Source organism: Panulirus ornatus, chromosome 24 (assembly GCF_036320965.1).
Source record: "Panulirus ornatus isolate Po-2019 chromosome 24, ASM3632096v1, whole genome shotgun sequence".
NCBI classification, from domain to species: Eukaryota; Metazoa; Arthropoda; class Malacostraca; order Decapoda; family Palinuridae; genus Panulirus; species Panulirus ornatus.
The window spans coordinates 10,094,493-10,116,250 of record NC_092247.1 but is presented as its reverse complement, the minus strand read 5'-3'; the positions used below and the strand labels follow the sequence as shown (position 1 = coordinate 10,116,250).

Below are 21,758 nucleotides of genomic sequence, written 5' to 3'. Positions count from 1 at the left end.
AGTGACAACATATTCACACTAAAAGGTTTCCTTTTACAGCTGATTTTTACACTGGACACAGACAGACTGTATATATATGGTGTGTGTGTGTGTGTGTGTGTGTGTGTGTGTGTGGTACTGGGTCTCGTGGAGCGACTGAAGAAAGGAGAGCGATGCAGGACGTCGCTTCTGTGGTTTAGAGTTGCTCTTAGAAGGTAGGTAAAGTGATGTCCAAAGCTGAAACTGGCTGTTTCTGGTTGATTGTTTGGGATTTAGGTATGTCAACTGCCAGGATCATTAAGGGTGTTTGTGCTGTCTATGATCTTAGGACCCTTAAACTATTGCTTTGGACATGAAGGACTTTGGAACCATACTCAAGGTATGCTGCTACAAGCTTCTCTTTAAACAAGGGTACTCTAGATGTCTCATACATCAGTGCTGAAGAAATGCCTAAACTAGTTTTACTCGTGACTCTTATCTTGTCTAGTTTCCTGTTGTAGTAATTTGGTAACTCTATTGCGGTCCTGCTGCCATTGGTCATGATAGTGCTTGACATCTATGACCCGGGACCCCACAGTATATGATTAATGTTCGAGTTTTGCACTCGCTTTGTTTCATGGCCATGTTATACTCATGATATATTTCTTTTTTCTTTCAAAATCTAAGCAATATTACAAAGTGCTCATGCATCCTACTAACCTCTACACTGGCTGTACATAGGTAAAGGAGTAGTCCTGAGGAAGTAGATGGGGGAGGGCTAGTCTCGCCGAGGATATGAGAGGGGCCTGAGGGAGGTGGAGGGGAGGTGTGTGTGCGTGTGAGGGAACCGTTCGTTATCAAGGTATCCGGGCAACCTACCGACCCGGCTGGCGTGGGTGGGCGCCTCCCGTGCAGCCTCTACACCACACCTACAGGCCTCTGACACTGCCGCTGACACATAGTGCATGGTGAAGCGTCTGCAAGCCTTGATGACACTACTACTATACAAACAAACTGTCAGCTGACAAGAAAATCGTCCGCATTCCAAAGGTTTTCAGCACAACTCACAAATTCTGTGTCCAAGAAACTTTCATTCCAGTATTGTTTTCTTCGAAAGATGCCATTATATTAAGTGCTACCAAAGCTGATGGCTTTATTTCAACAAATGTGGAAAAGAACAACACCCTTAATCAATAATTTTCAGGTGATGATAACAACCCGAAGACATGATTTCCTCGAAATGTTTCTCGCGATTCATAGAATTTCATCTGCGTCACTTTAAGAGAGAAGGTTCGAACATGAGCACGTCATTCAAGTAACATTATTCAAATGATGTCCAGCACCGTTGGATCTCACGTGTCTCATTAAAGCTGACTTGTTCTGACTAAGTCAACAATAACAGATATAATTTGTTAACGAAGCTTACCAACAAGATGGCGTTACCTCTGTAAAAGGGGTCATCAAACCTTCGTTGCTGCAGTGGTTTAAGATTTCTCCCTAATGAAGGACAGGTATGTCCACGAAGACGATAATTTAACTCGTACAGGATGATGATTTAACTCGATGAGATCATAAAATACCAACGCCTTGAGATCGATAGTTCATTGCCTTGAGAGCTATGGGTTAACGCATTGACAGCAAGACTTCGATTTCTTAAGGATAACGGTTTTACTCTTTTCTTCGAGAACAATGCTTTAATTTCTTAAGTGCTACGACTGACACGAAAGGAACCGTACGACTTCTTGGAAGCAGCTGCTGAGCGTATTGAAAAAGGTGATTTAAGAACCTTGAAAGTGATGGGTTGATGTCCTGAGAATGATGGTTTGATTACAAATTGCGGTGGTCTGAGGTACACATATGTCTTTGGCACTTCAGAGGTCAATGTCGATGTACAGTGATGTCATGGTTCGATTACACTAATAGCATGAGCTATGCATTCCTTGTGCGTTGCATGAGGTCTGGCCATTAGCCGTATTGATTTAATTACGTAATCAATCGAGCTCTCTCTTCTCTACTCCTCCACTCATTATCACACAGAACAACACATGGAGGATTACTTACAAAAGTCTGACTTCTTCCCTTCACGAACATACGTGTTATGTGGACGATGGTATCTCCTCACCAGAATAACCATGATATTAAGGAACTGGTTTCTCACAATGCACACGACCTGGTTTCCTCTGACACTACGGAGAGCTAGTGCTCTTTCTTCGTATATGACATCCAGTTCAGGTATCTTCTTCAGATGTTTAAGAGTCGTGTTTTCTCTGTCAGGCTCGAAGTCTTTCACCAATGTGTTCCATTACACCCTAATCATTTTACTTCCACTCTTTACCATGTGTAACGTAAACATTATGAATCCTCCATTTGGATTATTTCCTTCCAGGTTTTCATGTTCAGTAATCTGTCCTCTTTCTGAAGCAACCATCTCACTGTCAGGTCTGTCCAACTCCAATCTACCTCCTCACACCACACCCGAGCTTGCAGTTCCTCTGTGTTAAGTAGCATATATCAGGCAGGTCATTATCCAGCAACTGCCTTATACTAAAGTTCAAAAGCCACCTATACCTTCCAAATGAGTTTTCACTTGGGTTGTAAATATAGAAAAATATCTTTAGCAAACAGTTTCTACAAATTCTGTCTTTATGCCTCTTCTTTCACACATTGAGACTCCCAGGTGGATATCAGTGATTTATCTCACATTATCATAGCTATTCACAAAGTCTTGAGATTAATTCTGCCAGGGACGAGTGATGTAGCTGATGACAGCAGTAGACAAGTCCATCCACTTCAATCCTTCCCGCTCCCTCCTCCGTCTGGACCTCCTGGCATCTATCAAGTATTCTGGAAGATATTGGTTATCGAAGATCTGATATATCAGATGACTGGTAATTCTTTCACGACATTGGTGTAGCAGGAGTGATCATCGATGGTATCTGATAGAATCTATTCGTGTCAGAATTTTTTCATAAAGGTCTGTTAACTAAATCGTTGAGTATGATTAACCTACGTTCTATGATCCAGGCTGAACGAAACCAGTCACGTGATAATCGTCTTATGTTGATTAGTGAGAGTACATAGGTGGTTAAATGAATTTATTATGAGTTTTATATATGTACATGATGTCTTAACTCTCCCAGCTGCTGGTGGTGTGAGGATTGTGTTGTCTGACTAATAGAGACGGTACATGAACATTTTGGGTACAATATATGCTCGAAGTTACGGTAACAATGAAGGAGCCAAATCCAAGTCTGGTTAAATGCTATGTAAAATTGGATATAGAATTCACTCACGCAGCTCCAGTTTGTGCCAACTTGCACGTTTCCTTATAAATGAGTTTTAAAAAGAATGACATTATTTTCTATAGAGCTTCCTTGTTTTATCTTAACACTTCACTATCTATCTTGGGACTGTGGGGGTACCATATTCCTCAGCAACCCCTTAGTAGTCACTTCATTTTTGTCAGAGTAGTTCTCACATTCCAGCTGGGTAGATGCCGCTTTGGACTTATTCTTTTCTGTTGTTTGCTAAAGGAAGCTTCACTCCCTTGAAGACCGGGGGAGTTGCTGTGCTCAGACAGCGCTTGTAGGTATGGTAATGCTGCACATACAGACCTTGGTTTAGTAGACAATTTGTACACGTCCGTGGCCACTCATATGTTGTTCTAAGAATCACTATTGTCCACACGCAGCTTGATCTCATCATCCAGGTTAACACGGTTCAGCAGAATAATAGCAATGTCTGTATAATCTGCTCTCAAAATTGTATGCACTTTTCTTTCCTAAAATTCGCCAGAAATTTGCTTTACGAACTGCAGGTTCTCGAGTCTGCTTCTGCACTCTTGTTCCTCAGTGAACTGTGTCGATGTCTTCACGTTTCTAATTCTAGTTTCTAATTCCCACTTAGATGCAATAACCTGTAGACGTGGAGTTTTGAAGAAACCTTAAGGTAGTGCTCAAGACCAGACTGTTTCCAGACTATAAGTAGGGAAAGTGCAGCACTGATTCGTGTTGACATGTGATAATAACCCGTTAATGATTCCTTGTGAATTATGAGATATGCACTTGTGTAAGAATCAGTCCACCTGCATAGGTAGAACTGCTGATGCATGTGTCAGTCGCTGGTGTTGTTGCCGCTCGTGCATAATTTAAGTGGAGGATGTTTGCTCAGCAGTCGTGGATTGATCCGTGACTAGCCTGCCAACGAGGCGTGCTACAACCTTAAGTTCCCTTCCATCCTTAGCAGCGTCTGGGTCATGCAAACCGTGCTTATTTTCCAATTACTTCTCGTACACTGAGCCACAAATTAGTCTTGGAAATTCCATGCCAGCTGTCACATGCTGGGCCGCTAAGAGCTGACATGGGTCCAGGGGAAGTGTCTGCATGTGGCACCTCCGGGAGGTGCTGAGGTAACCAAACGTCAAGAAAGATAACAAGATGGCAAAGATTGTCAGTAAAATTTCTGTTCGATATCTATATCTTTTTGTAATTTGATCAGTCACTTTATTTATGACTTTAGATTTCATTTCATCTCATAGCTATGGGTACCCCAGAGACCAGGGCTCCGGGGGCTTTGCCCCGGTACCCCCATAGTGTTGGTGGTGGGTCTTGTTACATAATATATGGCGACGTAGCAACACCTGATAACAACCGTGTTTACCTGGACTCGAGTAAGAAAGAATCTCTGACTATGTTTACATGATCAACTGTTCTCTGCGGGAAATATAACTATTCTCATTTTGCCGTGATCGACCATGTTGACTACGTAGTTTAAGTGCGATATGCCTTAATGATGTGTTCTGTATAAAGTTGACTTGTATGTTTTTAACCTCCGAGCGCTTGCGAAGTTCTCATTCTGTCTGCAAGTAAGTTTGGAAAATTAGTTGACTGACTTCTGAAAAAAAAATTGGTGATACAGAAGACGGCAGTTTGTCTCTGTGATGAGTCAAGCTACAAATTCAATGTAGCGGATACAAAGATTTCTTGTTATCGGGGAAAATGGTGTGTTCTAGCTGGCTCCCACCTTCGGCTAACGGCTCCAGCCGTTTGATATTGCCTGTGCATGCCTTTCCCGTGAACGTCTCCATCGTATGATGGTTTCATGAGCTCAATACATGATGTAGGTACAGAAAATGAATCTAGTTCGGGAGTCGTAGATCCTGGACAACGAAACTTTCCCTCCAGCGACCTCTTCAGTTTGGTATTGATCGCAAGCCTTTGTCCTCGGAGTCGACTGGACACTGCCATTACTCACGAATGTTAGATAAAGATTTCGTAAACTTCTCTTTCTTATCTATCGTTCATGATTAACAATAGTGGCCAGTTATGAAGCAGGGTATTCTTCAACTCTCGTGCAAAGTGAAATAAGATTTTCATAATAAAGGCAGTATCATGACTCCCTGTGTTCGCTGATAATGATTATAATAATGATAATGATTATCATAATAATAATAATAATAATAATAATAATAATAATAATAATAATAATAATAATAATGATAATAATAATGATAATAATAATAATGATGATAGTTATAATAATCATAATAATGCAGAGAAATACAAAGGGTTTCAAAGTGCAACAGATCTCTGAATCGCCTCGGGGGTGTTTGTAGCAGTTGAAGATAAAGAGAAACTCACTTATTTGCACTATGGTTACCTTCAATTCCCTAAAAGTGTACAGACGTGCCTCATGGATTAAAAACAACATTTGTGAACAGTATATGGCGTCCTCAATGGATAGAAATGTGAATGGTGAGTAGTATTCCCCACAGCTAAAGAGGATAATTGATAAAAAGTACGTCGTGACCCCCATAGATAAAGATGATGATTGGGAAGACAGTGTTCCTCATAGATAAAGATGATGATTGGGAAGACAGTGTTCCTCATAGATAAAGATGATGATTGGGAAGACAGTGTTCCTCATAGATAAAGAGGATGATTGGGAAGACAGTGTTCCTCATAGATAAAGAGGATGATTGGGAAGACAGTGTTCCTCATAGATAAAGAGGATGATTGGGAAGACAGTGTTCCTCATAGATAAAGAGGATGATTGGGAAGACAGTGTTCCTCATAGATAAAGATGATAAATCTACACTGATCATGGAGGCAGCTACAAGACAGTGTGACCAATGAGTTGGTGTTCCCGGCGAGGTCTCGAGTGACTTCGTTTTCCAGCCATAACTGTCTGTTTCATTGTGTCTTATAACAACATACGTATATCACTCTTATAACAATATCTGTAAGCACTCTTATAACAACATCCATATAGCCATTATTCAACTTAGAACGTTCTTTTAGGTTTACTGTTATAGACATACCTCCGTGACACTGATATTGCATTGTTTTGAAGGAAATGCTACTGTTACATAGATTATGGCTGTTTCTCTAAGTTCTTGGTAACAAAAATTTGATTTTTTCTGAATCAGATACGAGAAAAATTCATAAATGGTAGACCAGTGTTTATCTATTAAAACTATGTTGGTGTAGAAAATGTGGCAGGGGGGCAGTGGTACGCCGTGCTCTGTGTCGACTGTGTTTGATGTTCCCAGAAATGAGGCGTCTGGACTGACGTGTTCTACTGTAATCGATTTGTTGCGTCGGGAATTGTGGGAACTGTGTGGCATACAGTTTGCTGTGTTGTGTTGTATGCGTGTGGGTTTTTTTTTTTGTGTGTGTGTGTTTACATATGTGTTTATAAATATATATAAATACGTGTATATCACGTATATATCACGTACCCATTTTATCGACCAACCCTTAAGGGTGGATGAACCATTAGCGGTTACCTATATGTCATATAAAGGAGGGAATTCTATGCAGTGGGGCCTCATCAGTTTGATTATTGCATAAGGTCCTGCCAAGGATAACCAGAAAGCAAATGGACGATTTTCCATCGAGGAAAAATGAGTAACTAAAACCATGCGTAACGAATCAGATATGTGGGGGGAGAGTGAGATCAGGATTTCATACTTTAATGTCTTATAAAGTTAGCGCCTTATGCTAATACCTGGATAAGGTTTTGATCATAACTTATAAAGTTAGCGCCGTATGCTAATCCCTGGATAAGGATTTGATCATAACTAATAAACAGTTCACTGTTTCGTGAATTAAGATCATGGAGCTTTGTGTTGTTCTCATCATCTTAGAGATAACTGTTGCAAGATGATATCGGATATTCATGATCTATGCAGCAGTCCACGTCGCGCACTTTGCGGGGAAGGGATGCATGGCTGTAGAATAATCTACTGAATGGTTATTGTACTTCCCTGTGTTGTATTGGCCCAGATACATGCGCGCTCCTCGATCGCACAATCCTTTGACTTATGGCCATCCAGCACCATGTCATGTGTGGACTTACAATGCTATAATATTCTTTTGTGATAATTGTACTTTGTCCTTTGGGATTAAAGAGTATTTTGTGTTCCCGTAGAAAACTATAGTTTTGGACGAGAGCGTTGTATTCTACAGGTATAGAACACTATGTGTAATTGGTTTTAGAACATTAGTTTTGATGTTTGTGACGCAACCATCTGTGTTTAATGATTATGAATCAATGAATTTTGTTCTGGGACCACTTAGTTTCATGCATGTACAATACTGTCTATCATGGTTTCAGCGCACAGTCTTAATGGATCACCGTGTTATATCATGGTTATGGAGGAAAGTATTTATTGCTATAAAGTAACAAATGTTATGTTACAGAGCACTTTGCTGCGTGCTTATAAAACTGTTTCATGTAAATAGAGCTCTGTCTCTTGTGGTTGTAGAGCAGTGTGTTTGTAGTCGTAGAGCTGTTTTATGGTAACAGAGCAACAAATCTTGTGTTATTGATAATCTTGTAGTTATATAGCTCCTTGTTCTGTGGTCCGCTCTGTGGCTGTACAGCAGTTACACTATACTTATCCTGGGCTAGGGTTATTCTGTGTGTCCTGGTGTGGTAACCTACCATTAGCCACATTGCATAATCTCCCACGAAACAATCACACTTATCTTCCCGAGGCTTGGCACAGACATTGCTTGAACTGTACTCTCCCTATGGCTAATAAAGTTTCATTTCAAAATAGTTCATCGTTAAAACTGTTATTCTAAATCTTCTATGTCAAATTCTAAATATGAATTATCCTATCATGATGTCGATCATGTAAAGTGAAGACGTATTTTTTTTTTTTGAAAATATTCGTTTCAAGTAGTATTCTGGCTCTCTTTCTAACAAAACTTATTGTTGTATCCAGGAGAATGATTACTTGTGAACTAAGAATTATCTTTATATGAAAAATATCAAGAGAATGATGCACGGCTTCATGTATAAAGTATTTGATTATGAATAATCTACTGAATTCAGTAGAGAATTTTGTCTTATGGTTTCTGAGATATACTTGAGGTGAAATTGATATTTAGGTTCATATACACATGAATGATCTTCCGTTAAAAAAAGAAACTTTTTCCCATTTCAGTGACATATTTACGACGGCATACTAATTCCTGTGCTCATTGATCTCATCGTTGTAATTATCCAGTGTTATGGAGCGTGTGATTACACGGGAGCTTATCAGAAGGGCAGATAACAGACGACTTCTTGGTCTATGACGAGGACAACAGCAGAATCTTAAATTCCTAGTCTACATACATATGAAATGACCCAGTCATTGAATTTAGTCGCACGTACGAAAACCTTTTTCAATTAATACACATTTTCTTTGTGAACCATTTCCCATAGAAAACGGATATCATTGTAACATGGACTTTCTTATACTATGCAAATAGATATGCATACGTGAATATAAGCATTTATGATGTTTGCAGTGGTAAGAAGATAAAAGCAACTAATTCAAAAACTTCTAGCCATTGATTTTTTGATATTTCTTCATTCAAATTGTTTATTAACTTTAGAAACTCCAGTTTAAAAAGTAAGATCCTTCATGAATTCTTTTTTGAAAGTCATTAAGAGAAGTAAACTGAAATCACAAACTTATATGTACTTCCAAATGATATAGACTCCCCATCACACATATAAGGCTGCAAACGTGAACTCACGTTTGAATATATTTTTCTTTCAAACTATTCGCCATTTCCCGCATTAGCAAGGTAGAGTTAAGAACAGAGGACTGGGCCTCTGAGGGAATATCCTCACCTGGCCCCCTTCTCTATTCCTTCTTTTGGAAAATTAAAAAAAAAAACAAGAGGGGAGGATTTCCAGCCCCCCGCTCCTTCCCCTTTTAGTCGCCTTCTACGACACGCAGGGAATACGTGGGAAGTATTCTTTCTCCCCTATATATATGTATATATATATATATATATATATATATATATATATATATATATATATAATGTTGTTTTGAATTGATACAGCCATTGGATGATAATAGGAAAAATCGTTAATACAATGCACGGGAAGGAGAGAGGGAACAATGAACATGGGGTTGTTTAGAATAGTTTTTTTTTTATTTGTACACGTACAAAGGTAGAACGTGACGTATATTGTGGTGATTATTAGTGATGTTTGAGTTGCAGACTAAAGACATGGTACATTCATTCACGGTCAAGAAACGGGGCAACACGAGTGTGTTATAAATAGTAACCACAAACAGTAGTAGACACAAACTGGGACAAACACAGACATTGACATACAATCGCATGCACGCACACACATATACATAAATGCACACATACGCACGTTTACACGCACGTACATACATCCACAAATACACTGGCCAACATACACACTTATGCGCCTACACAAAAGCATGCCTAAACGCATTTACTGTAAAACACAAAATTCCATGGTAATGTCTCATAAATGAATGACCATCTACCTTATCATGATGGTGATACATCCCCCTCTAAACTGTAGCATATTATGGAAATGGCACGTCACAGAAAATGGTTATGTGAGACTAATCTAAATGACGGAAATACAAGATGGCACATACATATCACCTTGTCTTGATGGGTGACTGTTACAGTGGTAGATTATACTGATTCCTGAGATGTATGTGTTAGCTCCGACACGCCATCCTTTAGGGGTCACCTTCAGGATGAGGGAAACGACCAAGAAACGAAGAAAAAGACTTGATGTTGTAGTAGTGCATAAGAGGAAATTATCAAGCCAAGTGTGTGCAGAAAAATCTTAGAAATCGACAGTAAAAATAATAAGCAAGAGTGAAGAGACGAGGCCATGCTGATCTCGCACTCTTCCTTCGTCTACATAAGTAGGTAGTTCACAGACAGGCAGTTGACGGGCACAATAGAGGTCATCTGGAGGGATAAAGAGGTGCGTGCATTCAGGTCATCCATGGGGAGAAATCAGAGATGGGAATGGGTAAGGTTATCACCGAACAAGAACAACATCTAGGAGCAGTAATCAAATTAGCGCTGGGCATGAGCCAAACCACAGAATGTCCACATCTAGGATGTTAACGTAATACATCTTACGGTAAGCTTTTCCTCTATGGGTCTATAGTACCACTCTGCGCTCTGTAGTGCTGCTCTGCGCTCTACAGTGCCACTCTGCACTTTATAGTGCCACTCTGCGCTCTGTAGTGCTCCCCTGCGTTGCGAGTACTGTAAGGTTATAAGTTCTGCACGACATTATCATAGTCTATTTGTTTGTTGAACACTGCTCTAAGACAGTGCACGATGACAGATCATGCTGGTATATACACATTTTCCAAACTCTTGATAGAAATTTCCCCTACGTAAGTACCTCAGCTTCATCATGTAGCAGCACCAATTACCTTTTCATTTGTTTAATCACACTCGTGTTGTCGTAAGTTCTCTGTCGGCTGTAGCAGTGGATTGTGGAGCTGGATTTGTTCCTGTGTGTTTCTTCTGTTTCTTCCCGAGTAACTACTATGCGAAAGTAACCATTTCGTCTATATTTGTCATTGTTGTCCGGCATGACAGGTACGTGAAACACCTGGATTGATTTCTGTTTATATGGATTAAAATGAATGACGGTCACACAATATTCTCTCATTCTTCGAGAACAGAGATGGACAACATTCCTGCAGTCATATCTGATCCCAGATTCGTTCGACGATGTATAGTGTCAATGTATATGAAATGGAAAACCTATATATAGTTCATACATGAACACCTGCAGTTCTGGTATGGTCTTGAAACACCAGTATCAACACCTGAAGTCAGCCACATCACCAAGCAAGTTCAGCGTCTTGGACAAGGTCGGTTGTGTTTCATATATGATCTTCACATTATTAGTTTGATCTTATCAAATCCAAAACAAAATAGAAAAACAAATGAACGAACCAATTCCTGTGGTGTTGCTCCACCAGTTTAGATTAATGTGGGCCACGTGACCCGGGCCAGAGCCGTCAGGCCCTTCATGAATGTTCCATTAATCCTTGAGACATCTCGATACTTCGTATTCTTTATTCTGATTTTCGTGTTGGACGACCGACATTTAAGTCACAAAATTTTATTTAGAACAGAGTCTCATTACACGTAGTACTGAATACCAAGATCTACCAGATAGATTTTATTTCATTTTTCTGACCTGAACGTCTTAATTTGAGTTAATGACATCTCCCCCCCCCATTATGATGGTGTAGTAAACCATTATGATGGTGTAGTATGGGACTTCATCCACAATTAAAGATGTCTATAATATATTGTGATGATGTAGGGCCACGGAGTGACGAGTGGATGATGTTAGCCGCGCTGGAAGTGGGTGAGGTACAAGTGGATGATGTCAGCTAAGCAGCGAGTGGGTGAGGTAGTAGGGAGGCCGTTCAATACTGCTACCGACGACAGCACCTCACACCACCAGGTCACCAGCAACACCTGCCTTGTCCTGCCCCTCCACACACACACACACACACACACACACACACACACCGCCCCTCCCTCCCACTGCTCCGTCCTCCAAGGTCGGTCATTCCCACGCTGTCTCGCTGCCACACTCCCCTCCCTCTCCCCCTCCGTACCACCTGCCACTACAGTACATGGCCACCACTCTTCCTGTCATGCACTACTGAAGTCCATGATCATTTGTGTTGCCAATTCTGCACCACATGCCACCACAGTTCGTGACCACCATTATGCTAACTTTGTCTCACCGTTTTCTAAAATCTTTAAACATTTGTATCACATATGTACATGCGCCATACCGTCCCTGTCTGACGGTATGCTACAAACCTTTACCTCCTTAAACCAATACCCCTGACCATTTGGAGTATCCTTTCGTCTGTTGTGTAAGCTGAGTACACCTAGTTATAGTATACATAGTATATAGTATAGCGTACCTATGGGTCTATTTGTCGTGCTCAAATGTGTACCAACTCCCACCACAATGTCTGACAACCGAAAGCCCAGAACTATAGCATCACCACCTACAGCTTCGCATCACTAAAGCGTGTCCTACACTTGTACAACTTGGAACTAAATATCTTAACCACCAGTGTCTCAGGACAGCATCACCTCCCTGTTAGTCATCGTTCTGTGTTTATCCGACGCACGTCTTGTGAACACATCATTTATAACACGTCTCTCAGAATTTGCTTTCTCAGTCTTTACCACCTCCAACACGTCTCTCAAGACACTCACGACCACAATTGGACAAACTTTTACCGTTTTATCTGAGGAAAGGGACAGATGTGCCAGTGTTCTACCAAAAGTAGAGCTGGTTTCATGAAATTACTGGAGCTGCAGCAAACCAACTCACAGTGATGTGACGTGTACATAAATACACCTAAAGAAAAAACAGTTCTGGAAGATGTAAGCATCAAAGCTGAGTACAGTTTCAAGGGTTGCTATGTGATTAGCATATCATTTGGTTTCCGTGCTCGAAATTGTGGTTTTGGTAATGACGCCGTCTGAGGAAAGTTGACAGTGTTAGTATTGATCTCTGATGGTTGATAGACATGTGTCTTGTCGTCCTAGGGGAAGGGATCATAAGAGCGATGATGCTGGTCCACTGTAGGTAAAATCGTACTTTGTATCCATATCAGGGGGACCTATAGCTATCAAGCTATAGATCTTCTTGGTAAGGAAACAAAGTACAATTTTACTTCTAGTGGACCAGCATCAGTGCTAGTATGATCCCAAGCTCCATTATCATAAAGACCGAGGAATGAAGATCGCTCTGTTGTATGACCCTAAAATTCTTCATTTTTCCTGGAGAGCACAAACCAAGGTTTTCTAAAAGAAGTTTTTTTTTCTCTATCTTACTGCATCATCAAATATAATCTTGTAAACAATAATGAAAATAATACACTGTCATAACTATATCTATTACTGTGTGTTTATTTTCCAAATAGGATCTTTTCATGTTGTATAACTGGAATCTTGAAACACGAAAAGTTGTTCATTGAAAATATCAGTGAGGCCATGAACGAAATGCAGTGACTGGACATCATGTTCGGAGGATGTTTCAGTCGGACATTTGGACACGAGTCCTACGGATTTTGGCCATACTACCTGCCTCCGTCTCAAGACATGGCGGGAAGCTTCTGACAAACATATTCAGACGTTTTGTTTCCATATATCAAAACTGTAAAGTGAGTTTTGGACAGGGATGACAGCTACAAGAGAATTGCATACGCTTGATATATTCAATACGACTTAGAGGTGCTGAATAGTTGTTTAGTATTAGTAGACATAGTAGAGATAGTGTTTACAAAGTGTGAAATACTATATAACACGATTTCTATCGTTGCTACTGACAATAAAGTTCCTTTCCATTGTCCTGAACACAAGGTACACTGAGAGCAACGTCAGGATCAGGAGATGATCAATTCATCATTGTCAGTGTAGCCATCAGACCTCTCCAGACGTCCCACTTCAAATTCAAAGACAGGTTACATATACACTCTGTACTGTTTCATTCATCACTGGTGAACTTACCGCTGGAACCATTCAAAGATCGCTTTATGCGTAACCGAGATAAATTTCTACCAGGTAATGAGTGGACGATATCAGTAACTTTCTTCACTATTTGTTGTTAATCTTGACATAGTGGAAGGTTGAATCATGTGTCACTCATGACAGTGATGAGACATGATTGAATATGGTGTTGGCTCTGTTGTCTCAGTGTTCAGTGATCCGAGAGCGGTCGTTGTGACAGGCTGGAGGGGATGACAGAGGTAATCATTACTACAATGTACCACCATTCTCATCACTAGTGAGAAGCAAGATGACGTTGACTCGTGCAGGAAACTCCTCACCTTTGTTCAATAAGGGAGGTTGTACGGGAGAGTATTGAGGACCATGGCTGTGTGTGTGTGTGTGTGTGTGTGTCGTGGTGGAGGTGATCAATAGTCGGTGTACGTGAGGACCAGTCGCTGACCTCCATATGGTTACCCTCCTACCGCCCCTCACCACTTCCTTATCATACATCAGTACTCCCCTCGCTGCGCCTGTGTTTATATATGTTACTATGTACACACACACACACACACACACACACACACACACACACACAAACAGTATACGTTATCAAAGTGAGTTTAAGGTTTAATACTAAAGGAAGAAAAATTACATCTGCTACCTATTCTCATACCACAGCAGAACAATTATAATGTTATTCTTGTGTCAAGTGTTAAGAAGGTCTACATGTTGCTTGTGGTAAGCAATCATGGGTCGTCGCTGTGAGGATCATCAGGGAAAACAGACCCACTGTTATCTTTTCCCTACCTAGTGAATCATGAGGCTTTCCTTCTCGTTTTTTTTTAAGAGAGTTAACTATAATATTCCTAATTGAGAGGCGAATGTCATTCATTACTAACAAAATTGTAACAGTGAATAAGAATGAAAAGAGAATATTCAGGTGTTACAAATGTATTTCAAAGAAAGCAAGTTTACGTTCAAATGAGATGCTGCATGAATGAACTGCATGAACAGAGTATCAGTGCGGCAGTTCAAATGACGTATGAGAACATAGTAGGTAGTGAGACACAGTTGAAAAGATAGAATATGACTGGGATTGAATGGCAGCCATGGGTTGAGTGATTCAGTTGAATGGATTCCAGCACCGGCCGGATGAAACTGCTTGCTTTCAATGATGAATCTTGAACAAGAGTTTATATACTTTCTTTCCTTCACTTGTCTTCGTCGTAATCGTGCATCATATTCTCCTCTCCCTCCCCTCGTCATTCTACCCATTAATGTTCCCAACCTCATCAGTGGGATAAAAAAGTCCCTTAGGTCGGATGTTGTACACTAAAGACGTAAGAATAATGTCCAACATTGATAAAACTACTGCGTAAACCAGTATCACTAACGCAATCTTTGGAAACAGAAAGATTTTCTTACGTTAGAAATGCCAAGGACCTTATCAGTCGGAAACCATATGATAGCAAGTAACATCTTTTACAAATGTGTTGATATAAGGAAACAGTCAGGAAGGTTCTCCACCTACGATAAGTCAACGAGAGATTACTTTACAACAGTTTGTCAAACTTCTAAACTTTTCTTCTTTCTTTCCGGTTCCTGTGATATAGCGAGGACTAGAGTCTTGAACTGGCGATCTGATTTTGAGGCAAACAAAAGTGCGTTGTACTGGTGGTGTCCAGCATACCATGATAAACTCCTGTACAATAATTACACAGTTTACCAATACTGACGTCCTTGTTCTGCCAGCAATATTCCTCAATATCCGAATACTGACGTTTGCACGTTCCACATCACGCGAGCTGCTACTCCTCTTGTTGTGATGGTTTACCTTAATCTTCCAGCAATCTTTTTCCTTTTTCTGTAGGTATCGTAGGTATTTCAATAAGGTCAATTTCCTATAATGAATTAATCAGAAGGTACTCAAATAAAGACAGCATTTTCTTATGATAAATTACCCAGTGTGTAAGGGGGTCGGGGTATCTGTAAAACGTGCATCATGAGGTTTGGGGACGATAGGATTAATTAATCCATCACTAACTTAACCAGCTTAGCTAGATAAGGCATACACTATCAACCCAGACGAATACAAACGTTCTTTACTTGTCGAGCAAAACTATTAATCAAGACATGAAAAATACTCTCGAACTTAAATCTTCATGTGATTACTTCTTACCTTGCAATGTACGGTAGCATGTCTGACCGACCTGACTGTATACGTTAACACATGTAAGATATGTATAGCATTAGTCGTTTTCTCCATTTTGTGTGTGTGTGTGTGTGTGTGTGTGTGTGTGTATGATTTTTGATGAATTTACACCTAGAGGATCACTGTACAGTATAAGCCCTGGTAAAATCAGGAGGCAACTCATTCTAATGACCTCATTCTCGCCGCCTTACTCGCTCCTGTTGCCACTGTGTGGTTGCAGTCGTCACGCACTGTCATATGACTGTACTGAAGAGGTCTTGGCTGTACCCAATGTGACCAGTTGGTGAAGCCTTCCACCACCTCCTCATCAACTTTCCTGGTATCACCAGCTTCCTGGTGGCGGCGCTGGAATCTCCAGTCATCATTGCCTTCATCATTATCATCACATTCATCATCTTCGTTATTGCCATTTTGATTGATATTTATGTATTTCATACATTGCATGTTTTGTATTGACTGTGTCATGTTCTCCTGGCCATCCCATTGTTCCAGTACCATAATACTCTTAATCTGAAGAGAACTCAGAATTAACTATAGTAAAAACAAGAACTGGGTACACAATAGGTGCATTGTGTCTGTGTGAACACGTTCAAATCTATTTTCTTGAACGTATATCATCTTCAGTTTAACTTCTGAACTGTAGATCTCGGTGTCGGTGAGTTAATATATAATTTCATCCCCAACCCTCTAGACACACGTGCGTTATCTCCAGCATCTAAGATGATGAGAGATAGTGTTATGTGGTAGCGTTATCATGAAGCTAGCGGGACGGTGAGGTGAGAGGTTTGGTCACGCCATGGACGGGTCACCTCCCAACAAGCTAACCACAGTGAGACGCCTTTGTTTACTGTTGCAGCTGATTAGTGGACACTGTTCCTCTTTCCTTACAACAGTGGACATCCTCTCGTGTGCCATAGTCTGGTGTGTAGGACACCAACAGGTAATGAGGTCCTCTAGAATTAATTTGGTCATGCAGAGGAGGCCCCCACGCGCATGGTGTCATTCATTGATTGGTTGCCTTGACTACCGGAGAAAACAGTACTTGGCGATAGAAGTACCACTTACCATATTATTTGGAAACAGATTCAGGAACGCTTTATAGCAGAAAAATAATCAATGATTTGTACGTGGTATTGTTATACACGGCTGTGAGCAGCGAGCATTCCTCATCGCACGTAATGCAATGTATACATTCTGGAGGAAAGTTACCCGGAAATCATATAGTGGCAACCGACATGACACCTTGCTGGGAGGGCCGAGGGCTGAAGGATCGGGCTGGGCTGGGGCTGTTGGCTGCACGTCTGCGCGCTGCGCCATCTGCTGGACGCGTGGTGTGGGGGGTCACTTGTGTGTCGACGGCGTCCTGATAACCATGAGGGACCTCTGGCGTATGTGAGGGCTTTTGTGGAAAGGCGCGCGGTTGTCTGTGTACTGTGTTGGGTGTACTGGAAGTCATGTACGTGTGAGTAGCGTCCAGGTTGGCAAGCAGCGAGATGTGGTGTAGCCAGCCGCCTGCGAGGACAAACTCCTGGAGGGGCGTGTAGGACAGCCTCTGCACCATAGGATGAAGGGAAGGACCAACCCGTCGAAGGATACTCACGTGCCAAATCATAAACTTTTGAAACCTTATTATCGAATCTTCGTTTTTGAAGATAAACTTATTTAAGAAGTTCTGGTGAGTGTTGTATTCTTATGTTTCTCATAACTGCTTACGAGACGCTGACTGTAGTACGATACCAGACGTACCGGTATGTGTGATCATCAGTGTCACATTCTCGTATGTCGGAACATAGTTGAGTTCAGTATAAGATTTGTACATGAACTTACTGTAGAGACTGCATCCAATGGTCCGGCTGACATTCAAATTTATTCGCACTTAAATACCTGCAACTTTTGACCTTTCTGACTAGTTGCCAAAAATAGGAAGGTTGCATCTTGCATGAACATAATTGTCTACTTGTAGCTTAATGCATTTCATCCAATACATTTTTCTCATTGTGTTACACTGTGTGAGTCATTAGCCTTAGAATCAATCTGAGTTTTGACACGATCAATCACATTTACTACTAATCTTCTATGGTCACATTAATGTGTTTTGGTAATCTTCATGGAAATGATAATCCTCGCTTGTTGTCCCTTGCATCAGTAGCTGTTATGTCTTCCTCACAGGTTCTCTGTAGAAATGTTAACTCGATGTAGTCAGGTTACCATAACCTGACGTCTTCTTGTTGTTGTTTTGACATAACTTAAACGTTAGGGTTACGTTTGTTGAGTGCTATGGTGACGTTTGTTGCACGTTGGCTGTAGTAGTGGCGCGGAATGAGCCTTATAATAATGTCCTTCTAAAGATGCCATATCTTCTTATACTATAACAAACACATAATGATCGTTGCTGTCACTGTTTATCGTGGTGTTTACTAAGAGTTCTGGTGGTTCCCGTTGACGTGACGCCTGTTGAACGTTGCTGTGACTCCAGTGACGTCTGTTCTTGTGACATGCTAGAATGACGTCCTCAGAGTTCTGCCTATATTGAGTGCTATAACGACATCTATCGAGCGCCATCAGGAGTTCCCGTGGGCGTGGTGTGGTGCTGGTATTGACGTGGGCACGTGCGAGGTGTTGTTGGCCCCTGTCTCACCCAGTATCATGCACTCGTACACACTGGACCTCGCACACCTCATACACACCTCCTGAAATACTCGAACCCACACACCTACGTGAACCCCCCACACCTTGTTAGACCTAATACCCCTCACTTACGACCTGTACACCATAGTAACCCTCATAAATTCTAACTGGAACTGACACATCTCACCTAGACTTCATATATGCCAACTCTGCCCATATACACGACTATAGTTCTCAAATAACCAGTAAACTTTTCGTGGCCTTTTACACGTCCTCCTAGCCCTCATATCTTTCATTCGTACGTTTTGCGTCACACCTGTACCTCATACACTCCTCGATCTCATGCATTACCCATGGACCTCATACATACCATCTGCATCCCTTACGACCCCACATGGTTACAATACATCCTACCTAGACCCCATACATCGAACTTCACGCTATCCACATCAATCTCATACAGTCCTTCGGTATTTCATACACAAATCCTGGAACTCATATGCAACTCAAGGAGTTCATACACTCGTTTAAGCCTCATTCACCCAGAGACTGATTTTTTTTATTTACGTGAATGAAAGTTAACACATCGGGACCTCATAAATCTCAAGTGGACTTCTACAACACACTCAAGCCTCTCAAAACCCATCTCTGCCTCATATAATCTCCCGTACACATCTTACGTTCCACCTGCATTTTATACGCTCTGACTGGGCCTAATTTACCTCATTAACTTGATGCACTGCACCTACTCCTGATACAAGCAATTAGTTCTGCTACACCTTAGTGTTCATAACTCTAGCTAGACCTTACACACTATACCTTGTAGTACCTATAAGGGTCTCATACCCAAAAGTCTTCACACACCTTTTGCGGGATTTCACATCGATCCTAGATTTTGTAGGCTGTAATTGGGCCTCTTGCAGCATTCCTGAGCCTCATACACCTCAGTAGACATCGTTCACACGTTCTAAGTTCTTATTATCCCACCTGGATTACACATTTCTCTCTAGATATTGTATACCTCACCAGAACATTATGCGTCAGCTCTCTTTCACTGGAGTGCCCTCAGATTTGACGTTATATATACCCTGCCATTAAGTGTCCGCTTCCCCGGGCCTGAAGTTTCTAATAATCTACAACTGACCGAGTGAGATTAGAACTTGACTTCTCTACCACCCTGATGCAGTTGTAAACTGCATCAGGGTGTTAGCGAAGTCACGTTTTAATCTTGGATGGCCAGTTGTACATTCTTAGAAACTTCAGGCCAATACGTTTTTGGGAGGGTGTACATACGTATATCATTTGCCTTATCCTCCTCCACAATTATAGACCGTGCAGATGATAATTAGACGTGTTACCCTCCTCACAGATCCCATACATCGTGAGCTCATCTTTGGCATCTTAGACAATCAGTTAAGATCCCGTGTACTCAGTGAGACTAATATTCCATAGATGTTCCTGACATACTCAGACACACACTTGCTAGTTATCATGCACGGCAGATGAACGTCTTAATCCCTATCTGAACCTTATATTCCACTACTGGACCTCATACACCCTTACATAAGCTTCATATTCACACACTCTTCCTGTGTCATGCACTTCAGCTTGTGTTACACTACATCTGGACCACAAGTGGTTACCCCTACACCGTGCTCACCTCATCCTGGCTCATGCACACCCGTCTGGACCTCATAAATGCCACCTGTATGTACATCATACGTACCACATGTATACCTACAGCCCATCTCCCCGTCGTACAGTCTCTATCTTCCACCGGTGCACACTCTCCCTCCCCCACGTGAACTTGATACATCATGTCGCCGTTATGGCTACTGATGACGCCTCGTTTACGTGGCTGCTGACGCCTCACTCACATACATATATCTGCCAACAGGGCAGCATGATCAACAGGCATATGAATTGGGTCCTCTCCAGTATTTGTAGAATTTCACTCTGTCCTCAACGGATTTTCTATTTTTGTTCTATATTTACAAGACAAATCATAGTCTTTGTTCAGTAAGTTAATAGACTGTAGACAGCACTAGGTAACAGGTGTATTGATATCAACTAAGGAGTATTAAAGTGGTGGTCGGTACATTCGCTTGTTAATCTTTGTTTCATTAAGATTAAGCTACTGGTTTAGTCTTTACATCTTCCTTCACACACTATACATCCGTCCTCTTTGGTGTTGCTTCACATCTTCAAACTCATTTTCTCACTTTTTCTTGTAAATCTTAAGTTCTCCCCAGTAGCTGTGGTCTACCCCTTTCTGAAAAACATGTTTTCTTCCTCTTCAAAAAAGCCTTCATTCTTCTCATTTTCTCCATCTTTTTTCACCCCTGACCTCGATAGGGACTTTTGTCCGTGACTGGAGCTTCAGAACAGTAAACGAAAAAGCAGTGGGAACGAAAGGAATAATTTAACGTTGAATTATAGGAGGAACTTTGTATCGTGTTGCCGGCTTGGAAATGTTCGTGACTAATACAATAAGTTAATTATGAGTTAATGTTATTACTTCTCTTCTGTGCCAGGGCGCGTTCAGAAAAAAAGATGTTATGACGAAAGAAAACCAAAATCGAAGAAGTAGATCATTTGATGATAAGAAGATTAGTAGGGAAAGTTCCCGAGGGCTGGATCAAGGTTCGACATGTGTGGTGTTGATGTCGACCTTGCTGGAAGAGAGCCTTGCTGGCCTGAGGTTGAGATTTTCTTTTTATTCTATGCTAAATTATCTTGTATTTGTTGACATCGGCTTTAGTATTTCTCGTGTTGGCTTTGGTAACAGCTTTGATGGACGCTGAGTTCGACGTAGCTTTGAGGTCGACTTACGATGACTGTACCGATCAACTTGGGAGTCCTAAGCTACACAATGTTGGGGTGTATAATGACGGGTGTGCTCACCCACAACCGTGCAGGAAGCGTGTCAGAGGACAGGTACCTCCCTCTCTCCCTGCTTGATGTATTATGGTGTGGACAGTATAGGATAATACTGTACTGTAGTTTTGGCACGAGTATGATGTAAAACTTTATGGATGGTGCAAGATTACATGGCAGTGTATTGGTACCACCTGCATGATGTAGGGTGACAATAAAAGAGATAAAAGTTAGTCACA

The 21,758-nt window shown here is 41.2% G+C and overlaps 2 protein-coding genes across 2 annotated transcripts in view; one reads left to right on the top strand and one right to left on the bottom strand.

The window, feature by feature from the left end:
• The window catches only part of LOC139757098 (dynein regulatory complex subunit 4-like), a 118,293-nt gene that overhangs the window by 21,508 nt on the left and 75,027 nt on the right, over positions 1 to 21,758 (bottom strand). The gene's annotated exons all lie outside the window — the stretch shown is intronic.
• Positions 17,332 to 21,758, top strand: part of LOC139757094 (cyclin-dependent kinase-like 4) — a 59,964-nt gene continuing 55,537 nt past the window's right edge. Inside the window, exon 1 of the mRNA XM_071677185.1 lies at positions 17,332 to 17,689. The gene's annotated coding sequence lies outside the window, so the exon portion shown is untranslated. The remainder of the gene's footprint in view (positions 17,690 to 21,758) is intronic.